Here is a 13,776-nt window from a genome sequence, read left to right on the forward strand (position 1 = left end):
AGGGGTGCTCCTACCAAAGGACCAAGACAAGATTGATCGTGTGTGTTCACAACATCAACATTCAGTCACACGCTCTGCTTAATGTGAATGACTCAAGCAAGGTAACATAAATTTGGCAGTTCACAGACAAGGTATGACTTTTCTTTTTGGTTGTTATGCTTGATGTATTTCTTTTTGGGTTAATTTTGTCCGATTGATGTCTTTTGATTCTTTTTGTCTTTTGATTGTTAAGTGACTCTGGAGTATTTGTGATTGGTATGTGATTTTTTGGGTTTTATTGATTTCTCGTACTCATCATTTCACTAAATTTTTTCTTGCTTAAGGTTTTTTTACTTTGAAAGACATCAATTATTCATTTATAGTGAAGCAAGATGCTGAACTGTTATTTAATGTGCCATTATATTTTGCAGCCATCCTCAGAAGGATGTTAATAGGAGTCACCTTTCTCTTACCCGAGTATGTATGCATTTATACAGTCAATGGGTATCGGATCGTTGATCAAATGAATTCAACAAAATAATTCACTTGTTTTTGCAGGATGACAGATCTGGAGCTTACAGGAGCTTCTTAGGTTTTATGCTAGGAACTTGAATTCCAATTCCAACTCACAACTCCTTGACGTCCATCAATTAGCTCGTATGCTGCCATCTTCAAGCAATTGCAGGTGATGTTCTCTTGAGCCTACTGTCTCCCATGCACTGGTTTTAAAGTTACTATTAACTTCCACTAAGTGCCTATGATGTTCATTTGTGCTATGGTTTGGCAGACTGTTGGAAGGTCATACATGGCACAAGCCAGATTATTTCATGCAATTACTGAAATGCATCATATGATTTGCGAATATCCTCTTTTGCAATGACATGTCTAGGTTACTCCTTTCCAAATAATCAATTGTTCAATTCTTTAGAAGCATGATGCTAACACTTCATTTTTTTAATGTGCCATCCTATCTTGCAGCCATCCCCAAAAGAGGCATCATCTCTCTGTTACTAGAGTATGTCTTCATTCATACAATCAATGGGATTTTGGAGATAGAAATAATATTGAAAAATATTTTCCTTGTCATGCAGGATGGTGAATGTGGTAATGATTTCAGGAGATTTATTGGTGCTGAGCCAATTTGTCATGCAGAATACACTATACAACCTGAAGCAGGACCAGCTGATGCAGGTATGTATAGATGGTTGTTCTTTCCTAGTGAGCAGTATATTGGTTATCTTTCGGCATCTACACTAATCCATCCGGTATGCTGGTTAAATTACTTGCATTGCATGCGTTTTCATTTCCAAATAGATGCAAGAATGCCAGAGCGAGGGCGTCTTAAGCTACGTGTCGGGAATCTGAATTCCAAGTCACAACTACTTGGTATTGATCAATTAGCTCACCTGCTGTCATCATCAGGCAATTGCAGGTGATGTTCCTTCGAGTCTAATTTCTCTGCTGATTCAATAGTTATCCTGGATACACAATACCTTATCATGGTGGACCAATTTGTCGTGCAGAATACACTATACAACCTGAAGCAGGACCAGCTGATGCAGGTTTGTATAGATGGTTGTTCTTTCCTAGTGAGCAGTATATTGGTTATCTTTCGGCATCTACACTAATCCATCCGTTGTGCTGGTTAAATTACTTGCATTGCATGCGTTTTCATTTCCAAATAGATGCAAGAATGCCAGAGCGATGGCGTCTTAAGCTACGTGTCGGGAATCTGAATTCCAAGTCACAACTACTTGGTATTGATCAATTAGCTCACCTGCTGTCATCATCAGGCAATTGCAGGTGATGTTCCTTCGAGTCTAATTTTTCTGCTGATTCAATAGTTATCATGGATACACAATACCTTATCATGGTGGGCCAATTTGTCGTGCAGAATACACTATACAACCTGAAACAACACCAGCTGATGCAGGTTTGTACAGATGCTTGGTCTTTCCTAGTGAGCAGTATATTGGTTATCTTTCGGCATCTACACTAATCCACCCGGTGTGCTGGTTAAATTACTTGCATTGCATGCGTTTTCATTTCCAAATAGATGCAAGAATGCCAGAGCAAGGGCGTCTTAAGCTACGTGTCAGGAATCTGAATTCCAAGTCACAACTACTTGGTATTGATCAATTAGCTCACCTGCTGTCATCATCAGGCAATTGCAGGTGATGTTCCTTCGAGTCTAATTTCTCTGCTGATTCAATAGTTATCATGGATACACAATACCTTATCATGGTGGGCCAATTTGTCGTGCAGAATACACTATACAACCTGAAACAACACCAGCTCATGCAGGTTTGTACAGATGCTTGTTCTTTCCTAGTGAGCAGTATATTGGTTATCGTTTGGCATCTACACTAATCCATTCGTGTGTGCTGGTTAAATTACTTGCATTGCAGGTGTTTTCATATCCAAATAGATGCAAGAATGCCACAGCAAGGGCGTCTTAAGCTACGTGTCAGGAATCTGAATTCCATGTCACTACTACTTGGTATTGATCATTTAGCTCACCTGCTGTCATCATCAGGCAATTGCAGGTGATGTTCCTTTGAGTCTACTTTCTGTGCTGATTCAAAAGTTATTATGGATACACAATACCTTATCATGTTCAGTCTGACCTATGAGGGTGCTCCTACCAAAGGACCAAGACATGATTTTGATCGTGTGTGTTCACGACATCAACATTCAGTCAAACGCTTTGTTGAATGTGAATGACTCAAGCAAGGTAACATAAATTTGGCAGTTGACATACAAGGTATGACTTTTTGTTTTTGGTTGTTATGATTGATGTATTTCTTTTTGGATTAATTTTGTGCGATTGATGTCTTTTGATTCTTTTTGTCTTTTCACTGTTAGTGATTGTAGGTTTTTTGTGATTGGTTTGTGATTTTTGGGGTTTTATTCAAAATTATTTTCATGTTTGTGTTTTTTGTGTTCTCATTGTTTTTGTGATGTAGAGTTGTGTTGTTTGCTTTGTTCGTGTAATTTATTTTGTGTTTTTGTTGTATTTGTGCTCTTTGTAGTGTGATTTGACATGTGATTGTGGGTTTTTTGTGAGTGTTGTGTGGTATTTGGATTTTTATTATTTATGTGACTGTTTGTATTCTGATTGTTTGATTGTTCTTGGTCGTGGGCTTGTGTAGTTACTTGAATTGTTGTGGGTTTTGGTGCAATTTGACTTAATTGTTCGAACTTGTTTCTTGGATGAGATCTTTTGTGTTCTAAATAGTTTATGTGATTATGGGTTGTTTGTATCTTTGTGTGATTTTGGTTTGTCTTCTTATTCTTTTTGTGATCGTGAGTTTGTCTTATGAATTAGTCGTGATTGTGGGTACTTTTCGGATTGATTGTTTTGTGATTTGTGGGATTTTATTGTGATTGTTTATTTGATTGTGTTGTTTGTGATTCTCGATTGTTTTTGTGGGTTATGATTCTTGAATTTCTAGTTTCTTGGAATTTATTTTAATTTTGTCTTGTAATTAGTTTTGTGATTGTGGGTTAGTGCAACTCGTGTGATATTTGAATTAGTTTCTTGGACCTTTCTTTGTTGTCGTGATTCTTCACTTTTTTTTGGGTGAATTTGGTGTGATTGATGTCCCAATATTTGGTTAGTTTTCTGGGTGTTTGAATCTTTTGATGTTCTAATGGAATTTCAGTAATTAATTATGTGATTGTGGGTTTTTTATTTTTTTTGATTGATTGTTGTGCGATTTGTGGGATTTTATTCTGGTTGTTTATGTGATTGTGGTGTTTGTGTTCTCATTGTATTTGTGCTGTTTGTAGTGTAATTTGACCTGTGATTGTGGTTTGTCTTCTGATTGACTATTATTGTGGGTTTTTTGTGAGTGTTGTGTGATTTGGGGATTTTTATTGTTTATGTGACAGTTTGTATTCTGATTGTTTGATTGTTCTTGGTTGTGGGTTTCTTGAGTTACTTGAATTGTGTGACTAATGTCTTATGATCTTTTTTTCTTATGATTGTTCGTGATTGTGGGTTTTTTGTGATTGTTGTGTGATTTGTGGGTTTTCATTCACATTCTTTATGTTGTTTGTGCTTTTTGTGTTTTGATTGTTTCTGTGACTGTGTGTTGTGTTGGTTTGCATTGTTTGTGTGACTTATTGTTGGTTTTGGTGCAATTTGATGACCTATTTGTTTGTTCTTGTTTGTTGGATTCGATCTTTTGTTTCCAATTAGTTTGTGATTGTGGAATGCCTTTTGTGATTCTTGATTGTTTTGTGTGGATTATGATTCTTGAATTTTTAGTTTCTTGGAATTTTATATTAATTTCGTCTTGTAATTAGCTTTGTGATTGTGGGTTTGTGGTGCAAGTGATATGATATTTGAATCAGTTTCTTTTGTGGTGTGATTATTGATTTTTTCTTTTGGGTTAATTTGGTCTATTGATGTTCTAAATGCTTGGTTAGTTTTCTCGATGTTTGATTATTTTGATGTTCTAACGCAATTTTAGCTTAGTTTTGTGATTGAGGGTTTGCCGTGCAACTGGCTTGATATTTGAATCTGTTTCTTGGACTTTTCTATTTGGTTGTGATTCTTGATATTATTTGGTTAATTTGGTCCAATTAAAGTTCTAATATTCACTTAGTTTTCTTGGTGTTTGATTCTTGTGAGTTTTGTAATGGGATTTCATCCCCTTGCGATTATTGAAACGTAGTTTCATGGAGCTATGTATTTCGATGTTGGTAGCAGTGTTTGAAGCAGGAGCATTGTGGTTAACGTAATTTTATAGTTTCATGGGCTTGCTGCTGCCCATCTTGACGAAACGGTCAACAGTAGTTCGCTTCACAAATTCTTTTTCCTTGCATCCTTGTTTCATGTATTGTTGACCTTGTTGCTTTTTCTTCCCTATAGGTCGCTTGTGTAAGTGCTGCTCTCAAGGACACCAAGTTTGGCGCGTAAGGGCGCAAAGGTCTTTTTGACTTGTTGTCAAGACAACTTGCTCGACGGTCCGATTTTCCTCATGCTATATATCTGCTAAAACCCTGTGCATCTGCTATGAGGGTATTTTCTCCAGCAAAGTTAAATTTGTCCTGTAGAGTTTTCACTGGTTTGCATGCGTGTCTACTTCAGTATTTCTCATGATATTGTATGGTTAACTTTTCCCTTGGGTTAATCAGCCAGATGTTCGTAAAGTTGTTGAACCATGCTTTAGTGAAATATTCAGGGTTTGTGGACGTGAAATGTCATGTAAGCCGCAAAGTTCTAACGCTTTTTTAGAGATCTCTTGACTTCCTCAGGGATAATAATTGTATCTAAGTTGTTCCTCTTGTAGGTGACACAAGTTTTGGAAAATGTACAAGGTTCTTCTTTAGCTATTGATGTCTAACAACTGTAGCCATATAAGGTTTTCAAGGTAATTATATTAAAAGTTTTTTGATCTTCCAAATCTGAATTTCATGGCTGCTTGTTGGCTTGCAGAAAATATCGAATCGAGTAGATTGATTTTAGCAACCATATCATCCAAAACCAGCTTAAAGGTTGGAAAATCCAATGCTTATGGTGATTGTGTAATTCCATCATGGTAAGGGAACATAGTTGCAACTTCAGTACGTCTTCATGTGGTTGAATTGCTTAATTTTTGAATCATGACATATGTTTTGATCAGTATCTTAGTTCGTGCAGAGAGGTGCTCCTACCAAAGGACCAAGAAAAGATTGATTGTGTCTGTTCACGGCATCAACATTCACTCACATGCTTTGCTGAATGTGACTGACTTAAACAAGGTAACATAAATTTGGCAGTTGACACACAAGGTATGACTTTTTCTTTTTGGTTGTTATGCTTGATGTATTTCTTTTTGGGTTAATTTTGTCCGATTGATGTCTTTTGATTCTTTTTGTCTTTTGATTGTTAAGTGACTGTGGAGTTTTTGTGATTGGTATGTGATTTTTTGGGTTTTATTGATTTCTCGTACTTATCATTTCACTAAATTTTTTCTTGCTTAAGGTTTTTTTACTTTGAAAGACATCAATCATTCATTTATAGTGAAGCAAGATGCTGAACTGTTATTTAATGTGCCATTATATTTTGCAGCCATCCTCAGAAGGATGTTAATAGGAGTCACCTTTCTCTTACCCGAGTATGTATGCATTTATACAGTCAATGGGTATCGGATCGTTGATCAAATGAATTCAACAAAATAATTCACTTGTTTTTGCAGGATGACAGATCTGGAGCTTACAGGAGCTTCTTAGGTTTTATGCTAGGAACTTGAATTCCAATTCCAACTCACAACTCCTTGACGTCCATCAATTAGCTCGTATGCTGCCATCTTCAAGCAATTGCAGGTGATGTTCTCCTGAGCCTACTGTCTCCCATGCACTGGTTTTAAAGTTACTATTAACTTCCACTAAGTGCCTATGATGTTCATTTGTGCTATGGTTTGGCAGACTGTTGGAAGGTCATACATGGCACAAGCCAGATTATTTCATGCAATTAGTGAAATGCATCATATGATTTGCGAATATCCTCTTTTGCAATGACATGTCTAAGTTACTCCTTTCCAAATAATCAATTGTTCAATTCTTTAGAAGCATGATGCTAACACGTCATTTTTTTAATGTGCCATCCTATCTTGCAGCCATCCCCAAAAGAGGCATCATCTCTCTGTTACTAGAGTATGTCTTCATTCATACAATCAATGGGATTTTGGAGATAGAAATAATATTGAAAAATATTTTCCTTGTCATGCAGGATGGTGAATGTGGTAATGATTTCAGGAGATTTATTGGTGCTGAGCCAATTTGTCATGCAGAATACACTATACAACCTGAAGCAGGACCAGCTGATGCAGGTATGTATAGATGGTTGTTCTTTCCTAGTGAGCAGTACATTGGTTATCTTTCGGCATCTACACTAATCCATCCAGTATGCTGGTTAAATTACTTGCATTGCATGCGTTTTCATTTCCAAATAGATGCAAGAATGCCAGAGCGAGGGCGTCTTAAGCTACGTGTCGGGAATCTGAATTCCAAGTCACAACTACTTGGTATTGATCAATTAGCTCACCTGCTGTCATCATCAGGCAATTGCAGGTGATGTTCCTTCGAGTCTAATTTCTCTGCTGATTCAATAGTTATCCTGCATACACAATACCTTATCATGGTGGGCCAATTTGTCGTGCAGAATACACTATACAACCTGAAGCAGGACCAGCTGATGCAGGTTTGTATAGATGGTTGTTCTTTCCTAGTGAGCAGTATATTGGTTATCTTTCGGCATCTACACTAATCCATCCGTTGTGCTGGTTAAATTACTTGCATTGCATGCGTTTTCATTTCCAAATAGATGCAAGAATGCCAGAGCGAGGGCGTCTTAAGCTACGTGTCGGGAATCTGAATTCCAAGTCACAACTACTTGGTATTGATCAATTAGCTCACCTGCTGTCATCATCAGGCAATTGCAGGTGATGTTCCTTCGAGTCTAATTTCTCTGCTGATTCAATAGTTATCATGGATACACAATACCTTATCATGGTGAGCCAATTTGTCGTGCAGAATACACTATACAACCTGAAACAACACCAGCTGATGCAGGTTTGTACAGATGCTTGGTCTTTCCTAGTGAGCAGTATATTGGTTATCGTTCGGCATCTACACTAATCCATTCGGTGTGCTGGTTAAATTACTTGCATTGCAGGTGTTTTCATATCCAAATAGATGCAAGAATGCCAGAGCAAGGGCGTCTTAAGCTACGTGTCGGGAATCTGAATGCCAAGTCACAACTACTTGGTATTGATCAATTAGCTCACCTGCTGTCATCATCAGGCAATTGCAGGTGATGTTCCTTCGAGTCTAATTTCTCTGCTGATTCAATAGTTATCATGGATGCACAATACCTTATCATGGTGGGCCAATTTGTCGTGCAGAATACACTATACAACCTGAAACAACACCAGCTCATGCAGGTTTGTATAGATGCTTGTTCTTTCCTAGTGAGCAGTATATTGGTTATCGTTCGGCATCTACACTAATCCATTCGGTGTGCTGGTTAAATTACTTGCATTGCAGGTGTTTTCATATCCAAATAGATGCAAGAATGCTAGAGCAAGGGCGTCTTAAGCTACGTGTCAGGAATCTGAATTCCAAGTCACTACTACTTGGTATTGATCAATTTAGCACACATGATTATCATGCTATGATTGCTCTAGGGAACTATGTGAAAAGCCTCTTAAATTAAGATTCAAAATTTGCTGGCTGCTTCATAATAGAGTCCATTGTTGATGTGCTGGTATTAGGCTCTCCATCAAGTTCCAATTCTACAAGTGTTAATTCCAGCTTCTGAATCCAAGAACTTATGCTGGTGCATGATGCGACATGAGCTGCTAATGTTTTCTCAAGCATGGTGGTAAGTAACAATATTTTCTCAAGCATGGTGTTAACTAACAATATTTTCTCGAGCATGGTGTTAAGTGGTAATATTTTCTCAAGCATGGTGTTGAGTAACATCTTCTCAATTTCATGTCTGCTTGTTGGCTTGCAGAAAATATTGAATCGGGTAGATTGATTTTAGCTACCATAACATCTAAAACCAGCTCAAAGGTTGGAAAATCCAATGCTTATGGTGATCGTGGATTTCCATCATAGCAAGGAACATAGTTGCATCTTCACTACGTTTTCATTTGGTTTAATTGCTTAATTTTTTGAATCATGGCTTATATTTTGATCAATATCTTGTTCCTGTAGAGGGGTGCTCCTACCAAAGGACCAAGACAAGATTGATCGTGTGTGTTCACAACATCAACATTCAGTCACACGCTCTGCTTAATGTGAATGACTCAAGCAAGGTAACATAAATTTGGCAGTTCACAGACAAGGTATGACTTTTCTTTTTGGTTGTTATGCTTGATGTATTTCTTTTTGGGTTAATTTTGTCCGATTGATGTCTTTTGATTCTTTTTGTCTTTTGATTGTTAAGTGACTCTGGAGTATTTGTGATTGGTATGTGATTTTTTGGGTTTTATTGATTTCTCGTACTCATCATTTCACTAAATTTTTTCTTGCTTAAGGTTTTTTTACTTTGAAAGACATCAATTATTCATTTATAGTGAAGCAAGATGCTGAACTGTTATTTAATGTGCCATTATATTTTGCAGCCATCCTCAGAAGGATGTTAATAGGAGTCACCTTTCTCTTACCCGAGTATGTATGCATTTATACAGTCAATGGGTATCGGATCGTTGATCAAATGAATTCAACAAAATAATTCACTTGTTTTTGCAGGATGACAGATCTGGAGCTTACAGGAGCTTCTTAGGTTTTATGCTAGGAACTTGAATTCCAATTCCAACTCACAACTCCTTGACGTCCATCAATTAGCTCGTATGCTGCCATCTTCAGGCAATTGCAGGTGATGTTCTCTTGAGCCTACTGTCTCCCATGCACTGGTTTTAAAGTTACTATTAACTTCCACTAAGTGCCTATGATGTTCATTTGTGCTATGGTTTGGCAGACTGTTGGAAGGTCATACATGGCACAAGCCAGATTATTTCATGCAATTACTGAAATGCATCATATGATTTGCGAATATCCTCTTTTGCAATGACATGTCTAGGTTACTCCTTTCCAAATAATCAATTGTTCAATTCTTTAGAAGCATGATGCTAACACTTCATTTTTTTAATGTGCCATCCTATCTTGCAGCCATCCCCAAAAGAGGCATCATCTCTCTGTTACTAGAGTATGTCTTCATTCATACAATCAATGGGATTTTGGAGATAGAAATAATATTGAAAAATATTTTCCTTGTCATGCAGGATGGTGAATGTGGTAATGATTTCAGGAGATTTATTGGTGCTGAGCCAATTTGTCATGCAGAATACACTATACAACCTGAAGCAGGACCAGCTGATGCAGGTATGTATAGATGGTTGTTCTTTCCTAGTGAGCAGTATATTGGTTATCTTTCGGCATCTACACTAATCCATCCGGTATGCTGGTTAAATTACTTGCATTGCATGCGTTTTCATTTCCAAATAGATGCAAGAATGCCAGAGCGAGGGCGTCTTAAGCTACGTGTCGGGAATCTGAATTCCAAGTCACAACTACTTGGTATTGATCAATTAGCTCACCTGCTGTCATCATCAGGCAATTGCAGGTGATGTTCCTTCGAGTCTAATTTCTCTGCTGATTCAATAGTTATCCTGGATACACAATACCTTATCATGGTGGACCAATTTGTCGTGCAGAATACACTATACAACCTGAAGCAGGACCAGCTGATGCAGGTTTGTATAGATGGTTGTTCTTTCCTAGTGAGCAGTATATTGGTTATCTTTCGGAATCTACACTAATCCATCCGTTGTGCTGGTTAAATTACTTGCATTGCATGCGTTTTCATTTCCAAATAGATGCAAGAATGCCAGAGCGAGGGCGTCTTAAGCTACGTGTCGGGAATCTGAATTCCAAGTCACAACTACTTGGTATTGATCAATTAGCTCACCTGCTGTCATCATCAGGCAATTGCAGGTGATGTTCCTTCGAGTCTAATTTTTCTGCTGATTCAATAGTTATCATGGATACACAATACCTTATCATGGTGGGCCAATTTGTCGTGCAGAATACACTATACAACCTGAAACAACACCAGCTGATGCAGGTTTGTACAGATGCTTGGTCTTTCCTAGTGAGCAGTATATTGGTTATCTTTCGGCATCTACACTAATCCACCCGGTGTGCTGGTTAAATTACTTGCATTGCATGCGTTTTCATTTCCAAATAGATGCAAGAATGCCAGAGCAAGGGCGTCTTAAGCTACGTGTCAGGAATCTGAATTCCAAGTCACAACTACTTGGTATTGATCAATTAGCTCACCTGCTGTCATCATCAGGCAATTGCAGGTGATGTTCCTTCGAGTCTAATTTCTCTGCTGATTCAATAGTTATCATGGATACACAATACCTTATCATGGTGGGCCAATTTGTCGTGCAGAATACACTATACAACCTGAAACAACACCAGCTCATGCAGGTTTGTACAGATGCTTGTTCTTTCCTAGTGAGCAGTATATTGGTTATCGTTTGGCATCTACACTAATCCATTCGTGTGTGCTGGTTAAATTACTTGCATTGCAGGTGCTTTCATATCCAAATAGATGCAAGAATGCCACAGCAAGGGCGTCTTAAGCTACGTGTCAGGAATCTGAATTCCATGTCACTACTACTTGGTATTGATCATTTAGCTCACCTGCTGTCATCATCAGGCAATTGCAGGTGATGTTCCTTTGAGTCTACTTTCTGTGCTGATTCAAAAGTTATTATGGATACACAATACCTTATCATGTTCATCTGTCCTATGGAGGGGTGCTCCTACCAAAGGACCAAGACATGATTTTGATCGTGTGTGTTCACGACATCAACATTCAGTCAAACGCTTTGTTGAATGTGAATGACTCAAGCAAGGTAACATAAATTTGGCAGTTGACATACAAGGTATGACTTTTTGTTTTTGGTTGTTATGATTGATGTATTTCTTTTTGGATTAATTTTGTGCGATTGATGTCTTTTGATTCTTTTTGTCTTTTCACTGTTAGTGATTGTAGGTTTTTTGTGATTGGTTTGTGATTTTTGGGGTTTTATTCAAAATTATTTTCATGTTTGTGTTTTTTGTGTTCTCATTGTTTTTGTGATGTAGAGTTGTGTTGTTTGCTTTGTTCGTGTAATTTATTTTGTGTTTTTGTTGTATTTGTGCTCTTTGTAGTGTGATTTGACATGTGATTGTGGGTTTTTTGTGAGTGTTGTGTGGTATTTGGATTTTTATTATTTATGTGACTGTTTGTATTCTGATTGTTTGATTGTTCTTGGTCGTGGGCTTGTGTAGTTACTTGAATTGTTGTGGGTTTTGGTGCAATTTGACTTAATTGTTCGAACTTGTTTCTTGGATGAGATCTTTTGTGTTCTAAATAGTTTATGTGATTATGGGTTGTTTGTATCTTTGTGTGATTTTGGTTTGTCTTCTTATTCTTTTTGTGATCGTGAGTTTGTCTTATGAATTAGTCGTGATTGTGGGTACTTTTCGGATTGATTGTTTTGTGATTTGTGGGATTTTATTGTGATTGTTTATTTGATTGTGTTGTTTGTGATTCTCGATTGTTTTTGTGGGTTATGATTCTTGAATTTCTAGTTTCTTGGAATTTATTTTAATTTTGTCTTGTAATTAGTTTTGTGATTGTGGGTTAGTGCAACTCGTGTGATATTTGAATTAGTTTCTTGGACCTTTCTTTGTTGTCGTGATTCTTCACTTTTTTTTGGGTGAATTTGGTGTGATTGATGTCCCAATATTTGGTTAGTTTTCTGGGTGTTTGAATCTTTTGATGTTCTAATGGAATTTCAGTAATTAATTATGTGATTGTGGGTTTTTTATTTTTTTTGATTGATTGTTGTGCGATTTGTGGGATTTTATTCTGGTTGTTTATGTGATTGTGGTGTTTGTGTTCTCATTGTATTTGTGCTGTTTGTAGTGTAATTTGACCTGTGATTGTGGTTTGTCTTCTGATTGACTATTATTGTGGGTTTTTTGTGAGTGTTGTGTGATTTGGGGATTTTTATTGTTTATGTGACAGTTTGTATTCTGATTGTTTGATTGTTCTTGGTTGTGGGTTTCTTGAGTTACTTGAATTGTGTGACTAATGTCTTATGATCTTTTTTTCTTATGATTGTTCGTGATTGTGGGTTTTTTGTGATTGTTGTGTGATTTGTGGGTTTTCATTCACATTCTTTATGTTGTTTGTGCTTTTTGTGTTTTGATTGTTTCTGTGACTGTGTGTTGTGTTGGTTTGCATTGTTTGTGTGACTTATTGTTGGTTTTGGTGCAATTTGATGACCTATTTGTTTGTTCTTGTTTGTTGGATTCGATCTTTTGTTTCCAATTAGTTTGTGATTGTGGAATGCCTTTTGTGATTCTTGATTGTTTTGTGTGGATTATGATTCTTGAATTTTTAGTTTCTTGGAATTTTATATTAATTTCGTCTTGTAATTAGCTTTGTGATTGTGGGTTTGTGGTGCAAGTGATATGATATTTGAATCAGTTTCTTTTGTGGTGTGATTATTGATTTTTTCTTTTGGGTTAATTTGGTCTATTGATGTTCTAAATGCTTGGTTAGTTTTCTCGATGTTTGATTATTTTGATGTTCTAACGCAATTTTAGCTTAGTTTTGTGATTGAGGGTTTGCCGTGCAACTGGCTTGATATTTGAATCTGTTTCTTGGACTTTTCTATTTGGTTGTGATTCTTGATATTATTTGGTTAATTTGGTCCAATTAAAGTTCTAATATTCACTTAGTTTTCTTGGTGTTTGATTCTTGTGAGTTTTGTAATGGGATTTCATCCCCTTGCGATTATTGAAACGTAGTTTCATGGAGCTATGTATTTCGATGTTGGTAGCAGTGTTTGAAGCAGGAGCATTGTGGTTAACGTAATTTTATAGTTTCATGGGCTTGCTGCTGCCCATCTTGACGAAACGGTCAACAGTAGTTCGCTTCACAAATTCTTTTTCCTTGCATCCTTGTTTCATGTATTGTTGACCTTGTTGCTTTTTCTTCCCTATAGGTCGCTTGTGTAAGTGCTGCTCTCAAGGACACCAAGTTTGGCGCGTAAGGGCGCAAAGGTCTTTTTGACTTGTTGTCAAGACAACTTGCTCGACGGTCCGATTTTCCTCATGCTATATATCTGCTAAAACCCTGTGCATCTGCTATGAGGGTATTTTCTCCAGCAAAGTTAAATTTGTCCTGTAGAGTTTTCACTGGTTTGCATGCGTGTCTACTTCAGTATTTCT

General features: G+C 37.1%; 1 protein-coding gene across 1 annotated transcript in view; it reads left to right on the forward strand.

The window, feature by feature from the left end:
• Positions 1–13,776, forward strand: part of LOC148787048 (uncharacterized) — a 33,839-nt gene that overhangs the window by 14,236 nt on the left and 5,827 nt on the right. The window contains exons 11-19 of the mRNA XM_088885041.1: positions 1–456; positions 538–664; positions 4,859–5,008; positions 5,125–5,194; positions 5,280–5,360; positions 5,426–5,528; positions 5,630–6,086; positions 6,168–6,294; positions 13,551–13,700. The gene's annotated coding sequence lies outside the window, so the exon portion shown is untranslated. The remainder of the gene's footprint in view (positions 457–537; positions 665–4,858; positions 5,009–5,124; positions 5,195–5,279; positions 5,361–5,425; positions 5,529–5,629; positions 6,087–6,167; positions 6,295–13,550; positions 13,701–13,776) is intronic.

Source organism: Sesamum indicum, linkage group LG9 (assembly GCF_026168435.1).
Source record: "Sesamum indicum cultivar Baizhima isolate 11 linkage group LG9, ASM2616843v1, whole genome shotgun sequence".
Classification (NCBI taxonomy): Eukaryota; Viridiplantae; Streptophyta; class Magnoliopsida; order Lamiales; family Pedaliaceae; genus Sesamum; species Sesamum indicum.